Source organism: Poecile atricapillus, chromosome 7, assembly GCF_030490865.1.
Source record: "Poecile atricapillus isolate bPoeAtr1 chromosome 7, bPoeAtr1.hap1, whole genome shotgun sequence".
Classification (NCBI taxonomy): domain Eukaryota; kingdom Metazoa; phylum Chordata; class Aves; order Passeriformes; family Paridae; genus Poecile; species Poecile atricapillus.
In genome coordinates, this window is record NC_081255.1 from 31,295,705 (window position 1) to 31,313,170 (window position 17,466).

A 17,466-nucleotide genomic window follows, 5' to 3' on the forward strand; every position below is an offset into this window, starting at 1 on the left:
TTCCTTCACCTGTCCTAAATATTGCCATGAATGTTTCTAATTTAAAGCCAGAGGAGTCAGTGGCTGATTAGAAGACAGGAAATTGGAGGATTAAACTGTCTGGTTGAACTTCCTTTACTTATCAGTACTGTGTAACTCACACTGGATTATAAACTCATTGGGACAATTTCTACAGTGTATCAGTACTTCTGTTTTCTTAGTCTTTATTTTCCTGGAGAAAGTACAGAAAATGGGGAAAATGGGCAATTTGCAGCTAAAACCCAATACTTTTTAATAACACTGAAGCACTGGAAGTTTCAATTAAATTTGTACAAACGTCTTCAGGTATGAGAATTCATTCAATTTTAAGTCACACAGGTCTATAATACAGATTTTAAATTCAGTATGTAAACAACCAAGCAACAGATACTTTCGGGGAGGGGGAGGGAAATGACATCATTTTAGTAAGAGGAGAATGCGCCATGTTAACCCTTGTTCAACCCTGTTCCCCTCAGAAACTTTCACATCTGTTGTGACATGACGGTGTAGCTGTGGGACAGTCTGAGGAAAGGCTGGAAAGAAAAGCCTGTTTATCCAAAAAAACTTTGTCTGGGCTCCCAGTGCTGCCCACTGAGCCAGGAGCTGGAGACGTGACGTCCTCGCTCGGCGCTTGCGGGGAGGAGGACGTTGTGTGGGTATCTGTGTCACCAGGAGGAAGGGCACAGCTTTGTCCCCTCAAGGGCTGGCTCATTCTTGCTGGTGATCCCCATGTCTGATTTTCAGAGCTCATCATGCCCCTGGTTGTGAAATCATTGTGATAGTTGGGAAAGCCAGTAACAGCACGATCTGGAGGGTCTGTGTTGTGAAGGATGAACAGGAGGACTTCTAAGCTCAGTCCGTGCTGTACCTGAGGCGTTTCTGAGCTAACACTCACCATCATTTCATTTTACACACTGGACTGAGATCAGAAAGTGGCAAAACTGTGTTTAAAACTAGAAAAGATAGATACTATCTGAAAGGTCTAACATCTCAATTTGAACCTGGGGGCTGCCAGACCAATCACGTACTCCAGTTTAAACACCAGGACTGGATCTTTAAACATACTGGGAGGCTTGTGATGGTTTCTGGCAGTCTGGCCTTTAGACTTTTAGCAAGTCCTTTACTATACTGGGAGTATAGTGGAAACGGAGATGAAAATAAAAGAATATTCTGAAACTTTTTGCGGCAAAGGTCCCTGTAGTTTCCGTACAAACAATCTTAAACTTTATACAAATAAGGAAATAGATATTTGCTTGCCTTAACTTCATATTAGAGAAAAAAGGTAACATTTTTTGATTATTAAAAGCATTATTAAAAGCATATTCCTATGCTTTAATCCCAGGGTGAAAAGAATCTCACTGTGCTGCTTGAAGCATCCCTCTCCCTCAGATATGGTCACTCACACTGATTAATATTTAAAGATTATTTAAGGATGAATGGAGTTGTTTCTTCATTGACATTTGACGACAAATATTCTGGTTCATAACAGCATGGTTTGGACTGATAATATCTTTGTTATTTCCATGAGTCTCACTAGGAACCTTTTACAAGTGCTGCAGGTAATAATTACAGAGCTTGAACTCTTTGTACGCGTTCAAACACACACTTTGCACATGGAATACATTCATACTCTATCCACCCACAACAGACAGAGGCCCTGCCATACTCCCAAAAAATTCAGCTGATATTGAAGTAGGAGAAGCTGGTCTGAGTGAGGATCAGGTACTGCACAAACCTGCAGTAGCTCTGTTACACAAAGGTTTCAGCCCTCACATTCACCGCAATGGAGACCTCTGGATATGTTTTCCATAGAGGAGATTAACGAAGAGTAATTCTCAGTAAGATAAAAATCATTAGAACAGATTAAATAGATGTGTTGACTAGTGGAGTGAGATTCAAAATATTTTGCCTGTATAAGCGTATCTGTTGTTCTTTGGTGGTTTGTTTTTTTTTTTCAGAGGCTGTGAAACACAAAGTTAGCAATACAAGTAGGGATGGGTGGAAGTGTTGGATAGTACAGATGGCACTATAAGCTTGTAGGCTCTTACTACCCATAATTGCAGTGCCCTTGCTTTCAAAGGAGTGCAGGTTGCCCTTGATGTACGCAAACAGCCATATTAATTTCACAACCCAATTGGAGTCGCACACACGGATTGAGGTTGTCAATAGGAGCAGTGTGGAAATTAAGAGCACAAACAGTGCTCTTAAATAGTCCTTTCTGCTTTAAACATGACTAACTCAAAAAGACAAAGGGTGTACGTGGTCACTGACAGGGTATTTCCATAACTGAGAGTCTGTGAGTAAATTAGAGGGGAGTTTTTCTTTTTTCTTTTTTTTTTAAATCCAGAATTCAATTAGTTTGAACCTGATTCTGCATGGAAATATACTGGTAACAAAAAAATGGAAAGTAGAGCATGTCTTATTGGTTTATGTCAAAGGAATATAAAGAGTATTCCAAGGTGACCCAAGTTAACCTTTTGTGTTCAATAAGAAAAGAAAAAAATCTGCCTCATTTGATCATTCAGTCAATATTTATATTTACTTTCAGGAACAAATAGAGACAACATGCATGTGCACTTCTCTTTGCCAGTGTTTTTTACCAGAAAATTTCTTTTGTGATTTTATTTGAAAGAATGTGTTAGGAAGAATGGGTTAAATGGATTATTTAGGGCAGTGACAGAAAGGTGAATCACCAGGGTTTTACAAGAGCACAAACAGGATGAGTTTTCAAGGATTATAAGCAAACACAAGTAAAACTCAACTTTACTCATGATCCACTGCTAATGAGGACTTACAGTTTAGACGAATTAGGACTTGTTGCTTCCTCTCTTTTTACCTTGGTTTCTGAAGGAAATCATCTCTCTGCCTGCCATGAGCATGGAATGAAATTAGCAAAAGGCACTACTTAATACACACAAGGGCTTCCCTCTTGTTCAAAAAATCAATGAATAATGTTCAAACAATTTTCAAGAAAATAGTAACTTCTTTTACAAATTGTAACTGTCTCACCTGATTTTAGGATGCAAAATTTTCATTATGGAGATATGCAGAGTTGTTGAAATTTGTTATTTTTCTACGGGCACCCATTCTTTTTGTTCTTAAGTTTTCTAAGTATTCCATAGACAAATGGGAGAAATACATTCCAGGGAAGTTTGAGGGCACGTAGGAACGGGGCAGATGTTTATAATGGTGGGAAACCCTTGGTGAGGGCCTGGCTTCTGGCAAGCAATGGCTTTGGTAATTTCTAATGTAAGTTTGTTGAAAGTGTAAAGAATAGAGGGAAAAGGATGGATCAAAGTTCTGGTGGTGGTTGGTGGTTCTCAGTACCAGCAATGCAAAAGAGACTGAAGGGAGGGCAGGCTGTGATCTGAGAATGTTCCCAGGCACTAGGAAGAGCAGTGGCCAAGAGATCACGCCTGAGCAGGGGAAGTGAACCACAGGATGGTTTTTTCTCCTCCAATCACTTCTTGAAGTTGTTTCTTTTCTGTTACTTAAAATCCCATTCAGTAACATATGGGCTACAAACTGCTCGGGTCCTCCAGTAACTGGACCACTGCACAGACAACTTTGTGGTTTATTTTCCTCTCTTTGGATGCAGAGTCAGGGTTTGAATTGCAGAGCAGCTCCTCAGTTGCCCAAACTCTTCTGCTCTGAGGCAAGTCCATTGCAGGAAGCCAAAGAGCCACAGGACAGCAGCAGTGGCTGAATAAAGCGAGGCTCTGTGCCAGCTCCACGAGATGTCTCCCATGACCGGCAGTGCAAGCACTTCTGATTGCATCTGTTCAGTTCCAGAATTTCAGGGAATGTTTTAGGGAACTTTGCTGTAAACTCTGTCCAGTGGTAACCGAGAAAAGGAAAACAAGAATGGGGGAAATGTGAAGACCAGGCTGAGAAAGGGCCCCTGTGGAACAGGGATTCAGAAAAGCCTGATGCTCCACTGGTCATGTCCCACAGGCCTGCATCCTGGTGTCTCCCACTTGCAGCTTGAAAAGGTGTGGTTTCACAGCACCTTAACCTCTGCCTCCTGGAACCAGCTGTCCTCATCTCTGAATGGGGCAGTCCACCTTTCTCTTACTTTCCCCACTTTTTGAATCTACTCCTTGAGCATGGAACTGATACTGGGTAAACCCCAAGATCTTTGTGGTAGCAAAATACAGAGAGACTGGGAAGAGCATAAAACCCTGATGAAAAAAATGTTTAATCTAGCTAAGAAATGAGTTATTGTCTGCTTAAGAACAGAGAGATAAATGAGCTGGGGACTTTTACTTTCCCTTGCAACAGGGTAAGCGGCTGGAGCCAAAACACATGGAAGTTGTACCCTGAAAAGTAGTGTGAGACAAGGCCTTCTGGAATATGAGAAATACAGACTGGTAAGGGTGAAACAGCAGAGCTGCAGAGTTTTGAGGATGGTGACAATTTTTCAAAGATGCAAACATCTGTTCACGTACTCTGGATTGAAATAATCAAACACCTGGACTCCTATGGACGTGTTCATGGCTGCAGATTCTTTTGTTCTAACAAGTTTTCTGGGTGCACACTCTGGGACAGATGTGCATGAGCTTGGTGTAGAATTGTTTGTATGCTGTAGGTGTTTGCACCTGCAAAATGCAGGTGCCTGCTTTAAATGTGTGTTCTCACAAGCAGATGTACAATGTATTTCCCTTGGTTTCTGTACAGGTCTGCCAAAATTATCACTTTAATTCTTTTTTTTAAATTATTTCATTATTTCCCCTTGTATGGAGTAGAATAAGAAAACTCGCCTCAGAAAGGGCATTAGGTGGTAATTAATGGGTGTTCAAAATTATCTGTAGATAATTTCTATAATTGCAGTACTTGTTTTTTTTTCAAATAAAAGTTATTTGTGAATATAAGGGTTTGCAGAATTAGGGAACTAAAGACAGGAAAGACTGTGAGTCTTTCCATCTCCCAGCAGTCTGTTTTTTACTGTTTATTTATTGCTGACTTTTATTTTGCCTTTAAGCCAAACACTATGGGTTACTCATATAGCATATGCTTCTTCACTCTGCACACAAGTAAAAGCAGTGATCTCCAAATCAAGATAATATTTTAATAAATCTTGACTGAGGATGCCTGAAGTGCTACGAATGCTCACACTGTGTAAGGCTCAGGCATCTCCGTGCATGCCACTGTTTCATATTAAGTAGGAGTTTGGTAAATTGCGTGGATTACTGCTATTTCATTAAAAATTAAATGTACAATTATTTAGATGAATTTTTCACATATGCTTGTGGGCAAACAATTTTTGATTAGTTGTTGACATATAGTACACACAGTGCGTGTGTGTGTGCGTGTGCACATGTATATTTACATGCACGATATATAAATAAAATACAGACAGTAATGCAGTGTTAGAAAAGTCCACTGGTAGTCATTAATTTGACAAGACTTGTATAGGATGGGAAGAATGATCTTTCTCAGAGTGAAAAATTGTTTTCACTACATCACATTAAGACATTTATCCAAAGAGTGGTTTAAGAGCTCAGGACCAAGCACAGCTCATCTCAGCTCATTTTACCTATCTCTTTGTAGAAGCTCCTCTTCCAAATGATGCTGTGGAAGAAAAATTGTGTAATGCCTGTTACTGCCCTGGGGTTGCAGGATTTGCATCAGTGGAAGGAACTTTCTCGGCTTAATTTTAATTAGAAATCAGGTGGTAAAGCTGGGGAAAAGATTTGTAAAGATCTGAAGTGTCTGAAGAGGAGAGGCTTGAATAACACTGTATTAGTCATGAGGCGAGGAAGGAAGAATGTTGTCGTGATTTGAAAGTAACATTGTTCAGCAAACGAAGATGTGTGAAGCACTTGCTAAACTAAATTAGTTCCGAGGTTTGGTGCACGTTTGTGTAACTGTTCATTGAAGATTTGAACAATTGTGAAGGAGAAAACAGAAATTCATTTATTAAGTAAGAAAAATGCTCAGATTCTCTTCTGGTGGTGTTTATCTACAGTGATTCAACTGCGATTTTTCATATTTCAGGCAGAATCATTAATTGACACAAATAAATAGACACAAATAATACAGTGAAACTCTCTGAATTTTATTTTGAGGTGCCAGTATAACTCAGACTTTGCTTTCTCTCACTCAAACAGAAGTTGTAGAGAAGTTTTAGAATCCTCTGCTCCTAATTTTTCTAAAGAAACTGTTCTTTAACAGATGACCTTTTTCTAATTCATAGATTCATTATACAAGCAGAGTAAATCTTGTGGTCTGAGTGTTCTCTGTAGAATATAATTGAATAATTGTAGCTATATACTTCATATTGTATTATCTTGTGATTAATTTTTCTAGGAGTTGGTGCTCTGACCTCTTTGTGGGGAGGGGGGACAGTGTCTGCACTCTCAGGTCACGTTCTCACCTCCTTTTATTGCGCCCCTGACACTCACCCGTCTACCCGGGATCTTTACCTTTGTGCCACTACACTTGTTGCTGTCTTACTCAGTTAAGAAGTACAAATAGCCCCAGCATTGCCAGCTGCAGTCCCAGGCTGGATCATTACTCCAGATTTGAGGTTAATCAACTGCAAATTCCATTAGCTTCATACAGAGTGAAAATAAAGAACAGACGGTCTCGCGTGTGAGCCAGAAGTCAGGTGCAGCACAATACGGCCAGCCTTCAGGTAGAGGGATTTTTTTCCTTTTGGCCAGTACCTCTGAGATCAGACCAAAGGAGCAGATCAAAAAAGATTTTCATGAAAGTTTTATAGACTCACTTTTTTTTCCTCTTCCCTTTTCTCTCTGTTTCCAATTGCAAATGTTAGGTCTTCTCTTAATTCTGGTGGCATTTTTACCCTCTTTTCTGCTAAACACTATGGAAAGTTGTTGTTAAGAGTTATATTCTCAGGCACCTTATGTTCTTTGCCTACTTGTTGATTGTGTGACTTGTTTTATTGTTTGAGGAAGCGCTGGGTGAAGTTTGGGAGGGATAGGGGGGCAGTTCACTGTTGAAGACCAATTTACTGAGATTCAAGTGCTGACAGGCACGCGCACCTTGTGAGCTCTGCCACGGATTTCTATAGAACTCACAATATCAAAGCTGGACACACAGGAGAGCAGAGGCAGGAACCAGGCCTAGACGCTTCCCTGCTGCTTTTATTCCGAGCACTGTCTCCCCCTATTCCCCTGAGATAGTGGATTTGTTTGTCATTGGTGGTTTTCTCATGGGCCCATTTAAAATGTTTAACTACTTCTTTCTGCATGTGCTACAAGGCTCAGTACTTACAGAAAAGTTAAAAAAAAAAAAACAATCTGCAGTTGAATGCAAAAATAATGCCTTTGATAATCTGAATACTCTAAAGCAAAAGCTTTCCTATCGAGCAGAAAGAACTGCAGGAAAAGTCAGGCTTGTGGGCAGAAGTTGAGATGCTGCTGCACTCAGAGTGCTGAATTCAGAGGCTGAATTCCTAAAATGTATAATAGCACAGCGATTGCCAAACAAAGTGAATTTTGTGTGCTTTGGTTTTTCTGTGCATCTCTCTCTCTTCACTCAGTTTTGATGAGGAAGGGAGGTGCCTCTGTGTATGTGTGTGTATATCTCCCTATATACATATGTTAGATTATCACTGGCACACCACTACAAAAGGTTAGGGAAAATATTGCTGCCAACAGAACTAAAGATTAAATAATCCAATCTCTGGGAACTGTAAACTAACAATCACTATCACAAACGGGCCCTTTCTAATCATAGTTTGTGGTGGAATGAAAGATGCAATTGTCTGGAATTGATGAATATGGGATCCATGCTGGCTTCAGGGTCAAAGGTGACTTCATGCAAAGGTCCCTTTCTCTCTGGCACTGCTGCCTTTGTATAGCATAGCTTGGCAGCTATCTCTTTGCACTTCGGCTACCTGCCAATGCAGCTGGTACTGTGCAACTGTCTGGTACAGACTACAAAGCATCACTCAGCAACCAGCAGCTCCGCATGGGGCCCCTTTTCTAGGATGACAAAGAAAGATGGGCTATACATTCTGCCATCTATGCCCATTAAAAAGACTCTTAAATTGCATTACTACAAGTTATTGTTAATTATGTAGTAGTCACTGGATCTGTATGATCCTTTGAGGGCTTGATAATCTTTGCTGTATGCTGGCAGTGTGAGTTATCAAGAGGGAAAAATCAGTATTTTGTTGTGTAAAAAGTAAGTACTTATGTGGTGAGTTGCTTGTGTGTAGCCATATGAATGAAACCTTCACTTGGACAGGTTTCTGGCATATGCAGAAACAAAACTGATTCAACTAGACAAATTACTTGTGAAGTCGTGTCCTTATAGTTTCAATATTCATGTTGCAGTTAGGCTTGGGAAGTGCTTTTGTTGGTAAGCGTTTATCCTGAAAGCTTGCTGGTTGTTAAAAATGTGCCTTGAGCAGAAATGGGGATGGAAGAAAACAAAGTTCCTGGGTACATTAGAATAAACAATTTCAGTTTAGAAATCATAAAACTAACCAGTGTTTAGGGGAGGGGATTCTGATAATGGAAGTGGCATCACTGTCACTGACGGGACACTGAATATCCTGAATACTTTTTGCCTCAGTAGTGCATTTTCTTCATGTTCTTAAGAAACTGTTTGTAGTGTATTCAACAAAAGGAAAATGTTTGTTCTCCCTAAAGCTGAGGTCCTGGCTGTCTCCTGAGGAATGACTGAGCTACTTCTGTCCTTCAGTCCAGGCATGATTAATTGCATTGGAACTAAATCTGCAGGCCTGATTCCAATGGGTATTTTCCAACTCCTGTAAGTCCATGAGTGTTAATATAAAACTGGAATAGCTAATCTGGGCAAGTGAGATTGGATTCACCTTCAGCAGGATGTATAGATGACTTGCTCCATAGATCCAAGTTATTTCAACTTAAATATCTTGAGCCAAATGCCCCTGTCAGCTGGCACAGCTCCCCTGAGGTTAATGGAGATGTACCCGTTTACCTCTCCTGAACTTTCTGGCACTTGTTTTTCCTAAGATTTCAAGGAAAAATCTGTAAGGAAAATGGTGGGACTTTTTTACTCGTGACTGAGTTTTTCCCCCCCTTTTTTTTTCCTGCTTTCCCTGCACTATTTATGATCTTGCACTTGCCTCCTGTAGAGCTGGCAGGCAGCCTAAGATGTGCACCAAATTCTGGGAAGGAAGCAACACCATTTCTGTATAGTACCACTGTGAGAGCTAGTCTGTTGGACCACTTTTATTTCCTCTTTTGTTCAAATTACACAAAAATCTGAGAGACACGAGATACAACAGGAGGAGATGAAAACCCTCAGTCTTCAGTTTCTCTCTTTCCTCCTTGCATCTAATATTCCTTTTCTAGCCTTGTTCTGGTATCGGCTATTTGAAATAGTTATATATAATTTAACATTATACAAAAGTATTGTCATATCAAACATAGTGAAACAGATTCCAAAAACACCATCTGGTATTTGGGAATGCACTGTGAGTTGGGAACGTGAGAAGAGATATTCTTTGCCACTTTGCTTGGGACCCAGCCATTAGCAGTGTAATTGCCAAGAAAAGGTGACAGGCTTCAGGCTTAATGCAAGTGGTTGGGTTTTTTTTCCTCTCTCTCTCTCCCAGTCTGTTAACTCTATGAGTCCTAAACTAAAAGCAAAAGGCACTGTAAGGACAACACCAGGCAAAAAAAAAATAGGCTCCCTTAAATTTAAAGGCATGGCAGAAAATGAAAACAGTCTCTGGGCTCCTATAAGAAGACTGGGATAAGTGAAAGCAAAATAAGCTTGTTGAGAGGAGGAAAAAAAACAAGACATGTATGCTTTAAAGCTGCAGTGTGCTACATGGAATTGTTCTCTTAAGTAGTGGATTTGTAATGATTAGAGTTTCCCAAGCTTTATCCAAAAGCTCATTTCAAAGCTATCATTAATTTCCTCTAATCCACCCAAAATTGCAAAACGCATATTGTGAAGGTCATCTGTGACTATTTGAAACCTGCTTTATTTGATGTTATCTCACTTCTTCCTCCATATCTCCATCTACCCCTTTAAGGTGGGGGGGAAGAGAGAGAGGGTTTAATAAATTAAAATCTCAGATTGATTTCTGTGGGAATATTATTTTGCTGTGTAAGACTCCAAAGGGCATGCACAGTACAGTTTATATAATTTCATGTTGCTACCATGTAGGCTGCCATTGGCAGGTGTAATTCTAACAAGTTCTGCCAATAATTCTCACCTGAGAACCAGATCAAACATGAGGGATGTAAAAAATCAGAGATATTTGAACAAGGATCAAAGTCTCTGTATTGCATGCAGGAAGGCAAATAAACTTTGCAGCAGAGGATGAAAATAGCTGAATAACACAGAAAGATTTTAGTCTTTATTGATTTCCATCTAACATTTCAAATACAGCCTTGTATTAATTCTCAGCTTTAAAAAAAGGCCACATTGATTTGTTTCGGCATGTCAGAAACTGCGATGCTACAATAGATCTGCTATTAAATTACACAAAATAAAATGATTTCTGGTGGGTGTAGCTAATGCTTGCCAAATTAGATGAAATGAAAGCTAACCCTCTTAGTCTAGCTGTTGTTTTTAAATATTTATGTCTTTAACAGACATTTGTGTGTGCCATGAGGGGGACTAGAAACTCCTTTGCTATCAGTCAGTTGATGTAGACATGCAAAATTCTTACAATCTCAGTACCAGACTCGCACGAAACGTTTGTCACCGCAAGTTCTTTCAATTTCCTTGAAATTCTTCCGCCGATTCACCACGCTGCCGGTTTGGCTCCCGCTACTTATTTATTTACTGCGATTGCATTTCCCTGCAAACGGGTTCTGTATGCAAAATTTAGGCTACAAGGTGTAGCGCAGATTTTTGGAGCTGAACCTTTCAGCGCAGAAAAGGTGGTGGCAGCCCCATGGCTGCCAGATTGCTCGAGGGACTGCGAGAGAAGCTGCGAGCCCAGAGCTCGCCCTCTCTGCCGGCGACCAGCCGGCGCGAAACTTTGCCCTGAAACAAACACCGCCGAGCCTCGCCACGCATCCGAGTGGGAAAATGAGTCAAACATCACAAAGGAACCTCTCTGTTCTTCCTGAGACTTTTATGGGGTGCAATTATATCCCGGTGGTGCTCAGCCTGACCTCCAGCGCTGTTTGCTTTCTAAAAGGCAGTGATGGTCTCTGATACTGCGCTCATTTAGTACCGGGTTTCTGGCTTTGAATTGTGTCGATACAGGGCGATCCCCAACACACCAGTGTCCCAAACCCTCCCAACTCAGAACCCAACCCAGGCAGCCCAGAAGAAAGATAATGTTCTGATTTCTATCTCACAAAAACAAACACTCTTTTCAGGAAAAACCACTCTCCAACAGAGTGTTGTATTCAGTACCCGCTGCGCCAACAGCTCTGCTTGGGATGGAGCAGTGAGGGACACATCTGGCACCTCAAGGCACAGACATTTCTTACTTGGATCAGTTCTGTGGCAGAGGCACAGACCACATGCAGGATTCCTGATTCCCGCTCAAGGAACCAAGAAACACAACCAAAACTGGTTTGCAATTGAATTTCTCAAGGGGTGTATTCACCTTTGAAAACTTTTACATACAAGAGGCAAAGCCTTTCAACACAAGTGAAACATGATAATACTTTTTGCATTACAGTTCCTCCAGTAAGAGAAATTGCACAAATTCTTTCCTTTTGGCTGTGCCTTTTTTTTTTTTATTTTATTTTTTGACTTTTGCCTATTGAATAATCTACTTTTAAAATACACGTAATTTATTTAACAGTTTTAATCAGCAACTATGGTAACAAAAAAATTGGTATCTTCATTCACTAAGTTAATATTAAGTGTGGTTTTAGCCTCTGTTGAGCACCTGCAGCCTCTGTGACCCAAAACCTGCTTCTGTGGTTAATAGCAGCAATATCTTGACTCAGTACAATTTATTCCCCATTTGTCCCCACCACACAGCGTGGGGCACCTCGGGGACACCCTGGGTGTGTGCAGGCTGCAGCATCCTGTCCCAGCTTCATCTGGGCTGTGGGCACACTGGTGCTTTCCCAGGTGGTAAACTGCCAACTCCAGCAGTTTTAGCTTTTTATCACCTTAACAGGAATGTGCCACCCACAGCAATGTGGAATTACTGGATCTTTCCCCTCATTTTCTCCCTTTTGCATAAAGGGCTTTGCCTGTTTTTCCCTTTCCAGCCTATGCCAGGCTAGGGTTTTGTTTTGCTCTCCGGTGACATGATGACAAACTGCAAATGAATAATCAGAAGTACTTAGAATGAAAATGGCAAAAATATTATTAGTTGCTGCCCCCCACCCCTACTCCCGCTCTGCTCTCCCATTTTCCCCTCCCTCCTCTTTTGACGGCAGGCAGAAAATGCAGATGCCAAGGCAGCGGAAGATATTTTTAAGCAGGAGCATCTGGCTCCTTGGCAGACTTCACAGGCAGTTGGTTTGGTTGTTTTGGAGTTGCCTCTGGGTCTGTCACATGTTTTGGCATCTGACTGATTGTCTGGGCTGCCTCCACTTATTGGACATATTTTTTGTTTGACTCACCTTTGATTCTGAATTGTCTCTTTATTTTCATTTGCCAGTGAACAACAACTTCAGCTGATCCTGGGCTTGTTTATGTAGAAATAGTCCCTGTCGTTCCCTGCCTGCCCTCTCTGTGATCCCAAAGGTGCTTCCACTAATCCTCAGGACCCGGCTCAGGCTCTGAGCACTCCCTGGGAAGGGAACTATTCCATAGGGAAGGCTTTTCCTGCATTCAGACATGCAGCCAAAAGCTGGACAGACACTGTTCCCAATATATGCTGTATATCTGTGCGTGGCTTGGCGTTTTTAAAATATATACATATAAGATTATTATACTGGGGAGAAGGTTTATCTTAAAAGTCTAGTTTTTACTACTTTTGCAGAGTGTAAAAAACTACTTAAAATTACGTCTGTTCCCGTTTTTTTTTAAGTTAGATGCTTAGCAGCATTTGCTTCTCTGTTTTCTCAGCATGGTAAATCACGGCCAAAGCTATTTTTTAACTCCAAAGAACTTTTCCCCCCTCTAACATCGTGTCGAGGCAGTCTGGGAGCCAGTCCCTGCGACCTGCCCTGCCTGCAGAGCCAGCCCCAGGATTTTCCAAGTGCCAGGGCAGCGAGGCTGGCAGAAACAGGTGGGCTCACAGCAGGGAGCAGCAGCCCAAGCCCCGCCACAAGTTCTGCTGGGATTTTTTTTTGAGGTGGTTAAACTAAATCTAATTAAACCAGAGCATGTTTAAATGAGCTTCATTTAAAAGTGTGCTTTGTATAGGTCCTCTACTAATAACAGCAGCTCTTGCTTTTATTATGAGTCTATCACTTTTCTGTCTTTTCTGATACTCCCAGGGATTGAATGGATTGTTTCTCAGAAGGATTTGGTTTATATTTCTAAAATGCTGTTTTGGATCTTGCTGTGCTCAGGAGACACCACAGAGACTCAGACACAAGATAGAAATCTCTGTTTTTGAGCTGAAAAGAGACCCTATTCCATACAGTGTTTTCATTTAAGAAGCCTGCAAATAGAAGAGAGAAAAAATGCTGGTTTCTAAATACATTTGTAGTGTTTTGAAGGCAACCTTGTCAAAGACTGTTTTTCACTGATCTGATGTAAAGAGGGCATCATGTAACTTATATGTTGCTTGGGATTTTTTCTTAATTGGACCAAATTGAATTAAACTTTTTCAGGGAAAAACATAATACAGCATTTTAAAACAAAAGCCCCCAGTATGTGATTTTCTTTGGACTTAAAGTATTGCCTTATCATTCACTGGCCTGTTATTATTGCCTCATTCAGGTATGTGTTTGCAAGGTTCATCTATATTACCACTGTAAATAGCAAGGATGTCAGAGGCCAGGGAACTAGCACATATGGACTAAAACTATTTATTCCCAGGAAAGGACATTTTAGACTCCTAAGACCCATCCTTGTCTCTTCTCCTACCTGTATGCAGCAGGGAATTGCAGAGTAACTCCCCTGGTACTTGGAGGTCACACAGAGAAAGATAACTCAAAAGATTTTAAAACCTGAGGAAAGTGTATCTGCAGTTAATTTTTTTTGCATGTGTGGAAAGGAAAAACTTATTTTCAAAGAAATTTTAATTCTTAAACCAGTGACTGAAGGAAAAGGCAGGAAAAACCCCCACAGGTGTGAATGCAGACACACTTGCACACAGTACTTACATAAAATTACTTTTACCATCCGATCACGAGACTTGGCTTCACTGATTCTAGGCAAAAACCAGACCCCAGATCTGTACAGAAATATTAGTAAACATTTGCACTGAACACAGTATCACCTACAAATTGAAGTGAGTTTCTAGCTCTATGTTTGCAGAAGGAAGCCTGTGTGTACAGTGAAGTAGTAAATTCTGAAATCTAAAAAAGAAAATTACTATAAAACTAGCAAAGCCCCCAGTCTACATTGTGTTTTAAAAGTCATCGTGGTATCCTTGAGAATGCACACCATAAATTTTGAATAGATGGGATTAGCAATATCATGAAGGGGAGTCCCAAAGGAACTATCTTCAACAGGGAAGGAATCTTGTAAAAGACATTCACAATAAATCCTTTCACAGGCATTGGCACTTGGATGTAACTCTGTGGATTCCCTGTTAGGTTTCCCTATGAGAAAAAAAGCACAGGTCCTTTTGGGCTTTCGATTCTGTGAGTCGGTTTTGTGATCTGAAAGCACCATATGGGTGCTTTCACCTTTGTTTTTCAGCACCTGCAGCACTTGGCAGATCCATGGCAAAGCACAAGCAGCAGCACAAAACAGGATATTATTGGGAGAGGGAGATGCAATTCTGAATTCTCTGTCCTCTTGGGATAAGCAAATAGCAGAAAGCAGCTACAGCACTGTGCCAAAGTGGTCCTGGGGGACGATGTGGTTACAATAACTAATCTTGAGAATAGCCTTGTTCCTGCTACTCCAAGTCTGTGCAGCCTCGTCCAACAGGAGACTCGATTTCCAAGGGCACAGCTCTAGGAGTACAAGATTGCAATCTCTGAACAAGAGTTATGGGCTTTGGACAGCAAAAAGCACAGGGGCTTTTCTGTCCTGCCCATCAACAGTTCACAAAACAATAGGAAAGTCTTTAGGAGCACAGTTATACTCCTTAAAACTCCTTGGATCTATAAATACTGTGGACAGTGGTGCAGCTGGACAGACGCCCTTCTCAAGGGAACAGAGACATCTTTAGCCTTTCTGGCTTGGTGTTTTGGCTTCTGGCAAGTCAGGTCAACACACATTCCCCACCAAAGGTAACTGACTGTACTTCCTAGTGTAAAAAAATTCTCTGTCAAAGTGCTGACAAATTCTTACCTATGTATCTGCATTTTTAGGTTTCTAGGAACCCTAAAAACACATCCATGTGTCTTACTGTGTCCTCTTATCTCCTTTATGGCCACAATGGGCTTTGCACCTCTGCAATGTTTAATGAAGGAAGATTGGAAAAAATAATGAAGTGAGACCACTCCACTTGGCAGGGAATGGCAGTCTTCAGTTTAGCAGTAGAGAAGAAAAGGGGTTAATTGATTCTATGATTATTGAACACTGTCCTGTACAAGGCCAAAAGTCACTCCATCACCACATCAATCCTGATGTAAACTCTCAAACACATTGTAAAAGATGAACGATGAGTTTGACTTCTCTTCCTGCTTCACCAAGATCCTCGGTGTCATGAACTCCAGTGACTTGAGAAAGGTGGTTCTGTTGTCTTTGGAGCTGAACAAGGGAAGAAATTCATCTGGTTTCTCTCAACTGAAATGAGTAGCAAGGGAAAAAGTAAAACTGTTCAGAAAAAATCATTTGTCATCAGGACACAAAGATCTGGCTAAGGTCAGAGCTAAGACTGAATATTATCCCTTAAATCCCCTAGAAGCTGTGGGTGGTTACACTGGTGTCACCAAGAGGCTCTGAGCATCTTGCTACTGCAAGTTCTGTAAACCTTTTTTCCGCTTCAAATTGAAAGGTGCTGCTGTTACCAATCAGGCTTCCAAAAACAGGGACATGGCTTGGCCAGTGTTGAGATGGATTTAGTCTCCCAGAAAAGTTGTTTTCTCTGTCACCATCTGACACAGGTAGATCTTGTGCCAACGTAGCGAGCGCAAATTACAGCCAACGTGATGCAGAATATCTTGTGCACAGACCTTGTAACTGTGTAATTGCTTGGCATGTCTTTGGCCCTTCACTTGTCCCAAGTGATAGGTGTGTGGATGGGTTTATACGAATTAATAATTCCCGAACTTACAGCCAACTCTTTTCCTGTCTCCATTACCCTGCTGCAAAAGATTTCACAGCCATTTGTGTTGGTTGCAGAAGCCCGTGGAAGACATAAATTTAATCAGAACTTTGGCTGTGACTATGCTCCTAGCAGAGATTTTTTGGAGCTGTGTTTTTATGTTCAGAGCAATATAGCTTTCCTCACATTTAGAATGATCCAAAAGTCCATGATTAACGGCAATGAGAAAACAATGACTTAAGATCTAGATCATCTGGAACCTAAACTGATCCACGGAAATAGATCCATGGACAAAAAAAAAAAAAAAAAAAAAAAAAAAAAGGTAAAAATATTAAAATCACATCTGAACCCAGAATAATTGTCCTCACAGCTCTCCAGGTTCACAAGAAATGTGTGCAATTGAAAGTGGAAGCCATGGTATAAATTTTGCTCACCTGTTGTGGCATTGTGGTACATGGAGGTTACAGAAATGAATCCTGGGATTCATTGTGGAGTATAGCAAGGAATATCAGATCTGCACACCTGAAGTTTAGGTGAATGTTTAAACATAACTCAGGAACACAAAAGAACATTTAACTGTAAAATTTGAGAATGAGAATGCTCTCCTGATGCACCACACGCTCATTACCAGAGCATCAATCACTTTTCCTCTGGCCTCTTCAGGAAACAGATAATATTTTCCTTTCCCACTCAGTGTTTTTATTGGGAATTTGTACCTCAGCATCCTCCCCAAATACTGGGAGGCCCTCATAGCAAGAGGGGAGTGCTGTGCTCCCTTTGTAATTGCCCTGGGACAAGGCTCAGCTCAAGAGAGATGTGAGCTCTGCCAGCCTGAACACTGCTCTGTGGGTTTGGGTTTGTGGGTTTGTGTCTGATCTATGAACTTTACATCACTTAAGGGTAGATTCTCCCTGTGGTTTAGTACAAACAGCCAAGGGTTGAATTCATCCTGTGTTCTTGCAGGTGAAACTTTGCTGACTTGTGCCAAGCAATATATTCTGCATGTTCCCAGTTTACACATTAAATCTATGGGGTAGAAGTGGGTAAAAAGTAGGAAATCTCCTATTACTTATTTAGGGCAAGAAATAACATTTGGTGGGTGGATACAGTTTCTTGAGGAAATGAGCTGTCTCTGCTTTGAAGGAACATTTCAATAGGAGGGAATAGTTTGAAGAATTAACTGAAGTAGAAAAATTCACTTCCTTCTTTATTCCAGAAAA